An 8909-nucleotide genomic window follows, 5' to 3' on the forward strand; every position below is an offset into this window, starting at 1 on the left:
GCAATTAAGGGGAAGAGTGAAGCTTTACTAGCTCGTAACTTCCTGAGAATATGTGTAACGTGTGGGTTCCATGTAAGAGATTTACTGAGGATCAACCCAAGATAAGGGACCTGCTTGACCCAGGGAATGTCCACACCATACATTTGCAGGTGAGTCGGTACATTTGCAGGTGAGTTCTTCTTAGTAGTAAACAGTATGGCATGTGTCTTGTCGACATTCACTTTGACTTTCCATTTGGTCAGCCAAGTCTCTAGCGAATGGATGTGGTTTTGTAGCTGTTGTATTGTTGAGCTAACAAATGCATTTTGAGTTAGGATCGCTGTGTCGTCTGCATACATGGCTAGTGTTGTGTTGTGTGTAGTGGAGATGTCGTTCACGTAAATATTGAATAGGGTAGGGCCCAGAAGGGATCCCTGTGGAACACCAGCCCGTATAGGCCGGTTTGTGGATAATGAACCAGAAACATGAACGACAAAGTGTCTACCGGTTAGGTAGGATTTAATTATGTTTGTGATGTAGCCTGGGAGTCCCAGGTTGTGTAATTTGTATATGAGGGCATCCAGCCATACTCTATCAAAGGCTTTGGCGACATCTAAGAAAAGTCCACCAGTGACACGATGTTGTTGTATCCCACTGCTTATTAATTCAACAACTCTGTAGCGTTGATGCGTTGTCGAGTGCTTACGCCTGAACCCAAACTGATAGGGTATGAGGATCTTCTGCTCATCCAGGAAGATGTTTAGTCTATGTAGAATAACTGCTTCTACGATTTTGCTAATTGAGCTTAGCAAACTGATTGGTCGGTAACTCTCAGGAGCAGTCGCAGGCTTGTTGGGCTTTAGCAGAGGGACAATTTTGGCAGTTTTCCAACAAGTTGGGAAGTACTGCTATCGCAGTATGATATTCACTAACTTGGTGAAGTAGAGTATTATCTTGACAGGGAAGTGCTTGATCATCTCATTTGTGACCCCGTCTACTCCAGGGCTCTTCCTTTTCGCAATTCGCATGATATAGAGACAGACCTCCGATGGCATGGCTGATATAATGTTGTCTGTGCATGGCTGTGTGGTAAAATTGAAGTGGAAGTCAGCAATAAGCTGTTCAGTGTCTGAGTCTGAAATGTTGTTAATGCAGAACTGAGATTCCAGATGCTGAGCTAAAAGTTCTGCTTTCTCAGTTCCGGTGTAATGGATCCGTTGAGGGCCGTGAAGGGGCGGAATGGCGTTATAGCATTTTTTGTACCTCTTCACTGCTTTCCATAAGGAGTTATCCTCTGCAGAAAGAGATCTGAGGTAGTTAGTCCAGCGATCTTGTGAGAGTTTATTTGTAAGAAACTTGACCGCTTCGCACAGGCGATTGAAGTTCCTTTTATCATCACGGTGTCTGGTACGTTGATACGCTCGTCTTGCAGCATTTCTCTCTTTAATCAATAATCTGAGCTCTTGAGGCTTGTGTTTCATACCAGGTTTAACTTCAACTTGTGCTTTCGCATAAGCATTTTGTATATTTTCAGTGAGGTCCTTGACCAAACTATCAATGTCACTCCCCTGAGTGCACGTGTCCCCCAAAAGCCGAAGGTAGCTGAACGCAAGCTACTCACACGCATTTGTAATTTAAGTAGTGTGTGTGTCAGCTCGCTGTGAGTAATCTAACAACACTGAATAAATTATCGTTAATTACTTAGCAGTAAACATTTCATTTTTTCTTCTTCAATATGTTATTTTATTATTATATATTATTATTTGCCGATATATTTGCCGGGCCGCAAAAATATTTGTTGTGGCCCGCGAGTTTGACATCCTTGATGTAAAACAATGTTCTTTAAAATTTTCATGCGCTAAGTGCGGTAAAATCATAACACCCTGATTCACTTAGAAAAACGAAATAATTCATCCCATAGTGTACCATCGAATAATGCTAGTGAAATAAATATTTCAAGCGAATTAAATCCGAACGCGATTAGTTTCGAAACTGAAAGTGCGACTCCTTCCATAAATCAGTCATTTGTGGGAACGAGTTATGAATGTAAACATAAAAGCTTTTCGTGGCCCAGAGTAAAGGTTTCCTTACCAAGGTCGAAAAGCTGACTCGTTTTTGTCTGCTGCTGTCATTAAGGTTCGAATGGGAAACGAAGAAATAATAAACATTTTAGCAATTCTCGACGTAGCAGTCAAGTCAACCTAATTCGAAAGGAAATAGCGGATATGTTACAAATAAAAAAACAAGCAATAAATGCTCCTATATCTGGCCTGAATAATTCGATTCTAACTGTTAAAAGTAAGCTAAGTGGAATCATCAGTGGGAAATTCGAATGGAGAATTTTAAAGAAATGTTGAATTTTTAGTTGTAGATAATATTACTGATCTTACTCTTTCGAAACAATTGAATGTTAAGAAAATTTGTTTTCCAACAAATATTTGTTACGCTGACCCCAATTTTTATAGACCAACGAAGATTGATGCTCTTCTGGGAGCTGATATATTTTACCTGCTGCTCAAACCAAATCAAATTAAATTAAAAGAGGAATCTATCGTGTTGCAAGAGACAGTGTTTGGTTGGGTAGTGAGTGGGTCTATGAATTTAAGTAAACAGAGGAGTTATCATTGTGGATTAGTAAACAATTTCGAAGATTTAGATAATCAGTTAGCGAACTTCTGGGAGTTAGAATCCCTTGGTATAAAAGATGCTGTTAAGTTAGAATACAGCGCCACCTATTGGATAAGTAGAGAAACTCACTTGGCCATCTGGATTCGGCTAAGCATCATGCCAGAGCATGTATTAGATCTGAATAGTTAATTACTGTAAATAAATTAGTTAATTCTTTTGCTATACAGTCCACTTATTAGTTTAGAATCATAGTACATGGTCAGCAGAACCGGAGAAGTGAACAAAATGCTGGCATTAGATAGAAACAAAACTTCGTTAAAAGCGAAACTAACTAGGTTAGAAAATGTAGTGAAGGAATATGATGATAGTTCGAATAAGAATGAAATTCAAATAAAGTATAGATCGCTACAAAGCATTCAAATGGATATTAGAAACTTGAGGATTAGATATTTCGAAAGCGTTGATGAAAAAGATGTCACAGCCATCGATGAAGAAATCGCCGAAATGGAAGAAAGAACTGAAGTTCTGGAGGTAAGAATTATGGAAATTCTATCATCTATAGCACATTCTGAAAATGAAAATGATTGTAGTAAATTTGATCCTAAAGTACAAATACGTTTGCCAGAATTACCAATTCCTAAGTTTTCTGGTAAATATACCGAATGGAATAATTTTAAGATTCAATTCGAAAACATCATAGCGAATAACACGCAATTAACAAGAAGTTCAGAAACTCTACTATTTAAAGGCTGCATTAACTGATGAAGCAAAAAATCTTGAAACTGTTGGTGATACTTTTAGTTCTCTATTTAAAGCTCTTCAAGATAGGTATGAAAATAAAAGAATATTAATTGAGACGCATATAAAGTCAATAATGGATTTACGTACTTTGACACTCGAATATTCTAAAGGAATAAGGTATATAATAGATAATGTTACTAAAAACGTTAGGGCTTTGAATGTTTTAAAATATGGGAAAAATAATTTATCGGATATTCTGTTATTAAATATCGTACTTCAGAAACTAGATTTTGAAACGCGTAAACAATTTGAACTCAGCATTAATGCTACGGAAGTTCCTACGTTTGATGAATTAATTTCGTTTTTAGAGAAAAGATGTCAGTTATTGGATAACATTAACCGTAATGCTAATAAAATGAAATATCCGTTAGAAAAAAATTCGAAATCAAAGGCTCTGATGGTTAAAACCGATAGTGTTTCGATTTGTGTTATATGCAAAAATAATAATCATCCACTGCATAAATGTGATTCATTTTTGAAATTAAATCCAAATCAAAGATATGAAATAGTTAAAACCCATAAATTGTGTCTAAACTGTCTCAGTAACGAGCATTTAATCGCAAAATGCAATTCTAAGTTCAGATGTTCGGAATGCCATAAAAAACACCATTCATTAATACATCGCCTGCTCAGAAATGGCGCCATTCAACATAAGTTAGACAAAACAAAAACGGAAGCAGCAAGTGACGAAATTATAAACAAGAACGCAGATGTCTCTAATAAAAATCAATCAAGTTGTCTTTTGACACGCAGAAAAAAACGTGTTATTGGCGACTGCAATAATATATATTTGCAATTCCGAAGGAAAAAGATTCCCAGTTCGCGCAATACTTGATAACGGCAGCATGAGTTGTTTCCTGTGTGAAGGAGATGCTAATTTGTTAAATATAAAGAAAGAAAGAATTTTTGCATCTGTATCCGGAATTAATGAGAACGTTATAAATATTAATTATCAACTAGATGTACAGATTTCGAATAAGGATTTAACATATGTAAGATCAGTTAATTACTTGGTTATTTCTAGAATAACCAATGTAACTCCATCAAGGTGTTTAGATGTGCAGTCATTAAATATTCCCATTGATATTGAATTAGCGGATCCGCAATTTGGAACACCTAACAAAATAGATATGTTACTAGGGGCCGAATTGTTCTTTGAGATTTTAAAAGAAGGAAAATTTCAATTAGAAAATCAACCGTTGATATTTCAAGAAACAGTTTTTGGATATATCGCGTCTGGTGCATGCAAGAGTGACTCAGAAGTAAATTATTGTGGTTTAGTTCTAAATAGTGAAGAAAGAGTTGAAGAAATTTTACAAAGATTTTGGGAAGTTGAATCCATTGAAAATATCGAGGATGCTTTGAGTGAAGAAGAAAAATACTGTGAAGAACATTTCAAGCGTACTCACTATAGACAAAATGATGGAAGATACGTAGTTCAGTTACCCATAAGGGAAGGTGTAGAATTAGGAGAATCGAAAACGCTGGCTGAGAAAAGATTGCATCAAGTGTGGAATCGACTAGAAAGTGATTCGAATATGAAAACATTATATAAGAATTTTATTAAAGAATATAAGGATCTAAATCACATGGAAGAAGTTCAAGAAATTGAAACATCGACTTGCAATTATCTTAGTCATCATGGAGTTTATCGGCCAGAGAAAGCCTCTACCAAGCTTCGCGTTGTGTTTAATGGATCCGCGGTTACTAGCAATGGAAAGTCACTGAACTCAATATTAATGAAAGGGCGAATACCTCAAGAAGATTTATTTTCTATTATTATTAGATTTCGAAAGTACAACTATGCATTAGGAGCTGATGTTCAGAAGATGTACAGACAAATACTTATTGAACCATCTCAACGAAACCTGCAGTTGATCTTGTGGAAGGAATCAGTTGGTAGTCCTGTGCAGACTTACCGTCTAAGGACTGTAACATACGGAACAGCAAGTGCACCATTCCTTGCAACAAGGGTCCTGAAGCAGTTAGCAATGGATGAAGCGACACACTTTCCTCATGCCTCAAGAGCCATACTGAAGGACTGTTACGTGGACGACATTATTACTGGAGCTAATACCATGCAAGAAGCCAAGGAGTTGCAGACACAGTTAACCTGTCTTCTAGAACGTGGTGGAATGCAGTTACACAAATGGTGTTCAAACAATCCAGAATTATTGAAGAATAAAGAAAGTGCTACTCAGGATTACTCCTTTCAAGTTACGGATAAGCCTCAGATTACAAAGGCCTTAGGAATGTCATGGAATACGTCTACAGACTGTTTTTCTTACGATTTAAAGATACTTGACTTTGAAGAAACAGGCACGAAAAGAGATGTCTTATCAACGATAGGTCGCCTGTTTGATCAGTTAGGTTTAATTGGACCTGTTACGACAAAAGCTAAAATATTTCTACAAAACCTTTGGCTTCTAAAATTAAATTGGAATACACCTCTTCCTAAAAATTACTTTGAAGAATGGAAGGAATTTCTGCATAGTCTAAAAATAGTCAACGATTATCGCATCCCTAGATTTGTTCTAACCAATGGATTACAACAAATAGAAATTATAGGATTCTGTGATGCTAGTCAGAAAGCCTATGGTGCTGCAATTTATGTGAAATGTATGTCATCTTCAAATGAATGTTCATCAAGACTTCTGTGCAGCAAGTCTCGTGTGTCACCTCTGAAGTCAATTACCATTCCTCGTTTGGAACTTTGTGGTGCAGTTCTGTTGGTAAAACTAATGAAAAGAATATTAGAGGCCATTCAGCTACCTATTGTCAAGGAGTATTACTTCACTGATTCGTCAATAGTATTAGCATGGATTAAGAAGGAACCTTATCAACTAAAGACATTTGTTGCTAATAGAGTATCTGTTATTCGAAGCATGACTGCGGTTCATGAGTGGTACCATGTTAACACTCACAATAATCCAGCTGATTTGATATCACGTGGAGCTGAACCTAAAGATCTTCTTCATAATGATTTATGGTGGTATGGACCAACTTTCTTGACTAAGAAGAGGTTTTTGACTAATCCTTGTGAATTAATTTCATCTGATATGGATAATGGGGAATACGTCAAAGAACTCAAACTTAAGGATAATGACTTAGTTAATCTAAATGTGAACTCTAATTCCCTTGTTTTAGATCATATTCTTAACATTAGTAATAACTATATTCGTATTATTCGTGTGTTAAGTTTTTTTTTTTTTTTTTTTTTTTTTTTTTGTAGATTTATAGCCAATTGTAAGGGAAAAAATTTAATAGGTTCTCTAACAGTTAAAGAATTGGATGACGCTGAGAAAATCATGATGAGGTATGTACAGTTACAACATTTTAGCAAGGATATTTTATCTTTAAAAAATAAGAATTGTGTTTCTTCCAAAAGTAAGTTAAAATTTTTATGCCCATTTTTAGATAATGATTCTCTTCTGAGAGTAGGAGGCAGACTTGCCAATAGTAATCTTAATTACAACCAAAAGTTTCCTTATGTAATGCCAAAAGATCATGTAGTTACTAGATTAATTTTTCAGTATTACCATGTTAAATATTTACATCTTGGTGCTCAAGCACTATTGCATCAGGTTCGTAGTAAATTTTGGGTTATTAATGGTCGAGATATAGCTCGAAAGGTTGTACATGAATGTGTAACATGTTTTAAGGTTAAATCAATTGTATGTGAACAACTTATGGGAAATTTACCTAGCGAGAGAGTTAATCCAGGGTTTGTATTTAATACGTGTGGACTCGACTTTTCTGGTCCGTTCCTCATCAAGTATAAAAATCAGAGAAAGGGTAATTATGCAAAGGTGTACGTTGCTATATTCATTTGTTTAGCTACTAAAGCAATACATTTAGAGGTAGTAACTGATTTAACCACAGATTCATTACTTGCTACTATTAAAAGATTTATTGCTAGACGTGGAAAATGTAATACCATAATGTCAGATAACGGTACTAATATGGTTGGTGCAAAAAATATGAAAAAATTGCATAGTTTACTCCTTAAATCTAATTCTGATATAGCAGATTTCTTAACATCTGAAGGTATAAATTGGAAACTAATTCCACCTAGAGCACCAAATTTCGGTGGTTTATGGGAAGCAAGTATTAAGTCATTTAAATACCATCTTCAGCGTACAATCAGCAGTTATAAATTAACTTTAGAAGAATTTTGGACTGTTGTCACGCAGATTGAAGGTATTCTCAATTCTCGTCCAATTTTACCCTTTTCAACAGATGCAAATGACTTTGAAGCCTTAACGCCAGGTCATTTTTTTAATTGGACGTTCCATTACTTCATATCCTGAACCAGATTTGTCTCATCTTACAGATAATAGACTTTCTAAATGGCAAGTTATTACCAAGTTCATTCAAGTTATTTGGAAACGTTGGCAAACTGATTATTTAAATCATCTACAACAACGCACCAAATGGTTTATTAATAAAGAAAATTTAAAGGCAGGTATGTTAGTTGTGTTAAAGGAAGATAATCTTCCGCCATTTAAATGGTCTTTAGCTAGAATTCTAGAAGTTTTACCTGGTAAAGATAATAAGGCCAGAGTTGTTAAAGTGAGAAAACATCAAATGGTGTGTATATTCGATGTATTAGTAAAATTTATTTATTACCTATCCAGGATAATAATGCTTAGCTTACATTATTATGTTCTTATTGAAAATTGTGCTTTACATTAAAATGGAACTGTTTAAAGAATAAGTTCGATTATAGAATAGTGAATGTTTATGTTTTTAAAATGTTGCATTATTTTATATTATATTCATGATGAAATAATCTATCATCTTTCATATTATAGTGTAGAATTAGTTTTTCTTGATTGTTAAATTGTATGTATGTTAGTAATTTGTATGTTGAAATTCGTAATTTCAACGGGCGGCGGCATGTTAAGTTAGAATACAGCGCCACCTATTGGATAAGTAGAGAAACTCACTTGGCCATCTGGATTCGGCTAAGCATCAAGCCAGAGGATGTATTAGATCTGAATAGTTAATTACTGTAAATAAATTAGTTAATTCTTTTGCTATACAGTCCACTTATTAGTTTAGAATCATAGTACAGATGCTGAATTGAGAAATGAGAAAGATAAGGCACTAGAGATGTTCAATGAAACAGTTTGTTTTAAAGACGTACGATATGGGGTTGTGTTACCGCGGAAGAGAAGTTGGAAGGAACTTAAGGACAATTATGATGTTGCAAAAAATCGACTTGCAAACCTTGTTAAGAGAATGAAACGTAATAATTCCCTGTATTTAAAAAAATGCGCATTAACACGGATCATTAACACTAAGGTGCTGGATAGAGGACAGATTAATTAGCTAACAAATCTTAATTTTCATAGAGTAAAAATGAATTTATCTGCATTCTATAAGAAAGCAAACATTCAAAAAAAAAAAAAAATTTCTATTTTCGCACTCATAATATTTTTCTTAAATATTCAGCTAGTTTGTATTCAAGTTTTCCAATCGATTATAATTAGTAATAA

This window comes from Stegodyphus dumicola, chromosome 1, assembly GCF_044657685.1.
Source record: "Stegodyphus dumicola isolate Sdum_Otavi_A_Nest chromosome 1, ASM4465768v1".
NCBI lineage: Eukaryota > Metazoa > Arthropoda > Arachnida > Araneae > Eresidae > Stegodyphus > Stegodyphus dumicola.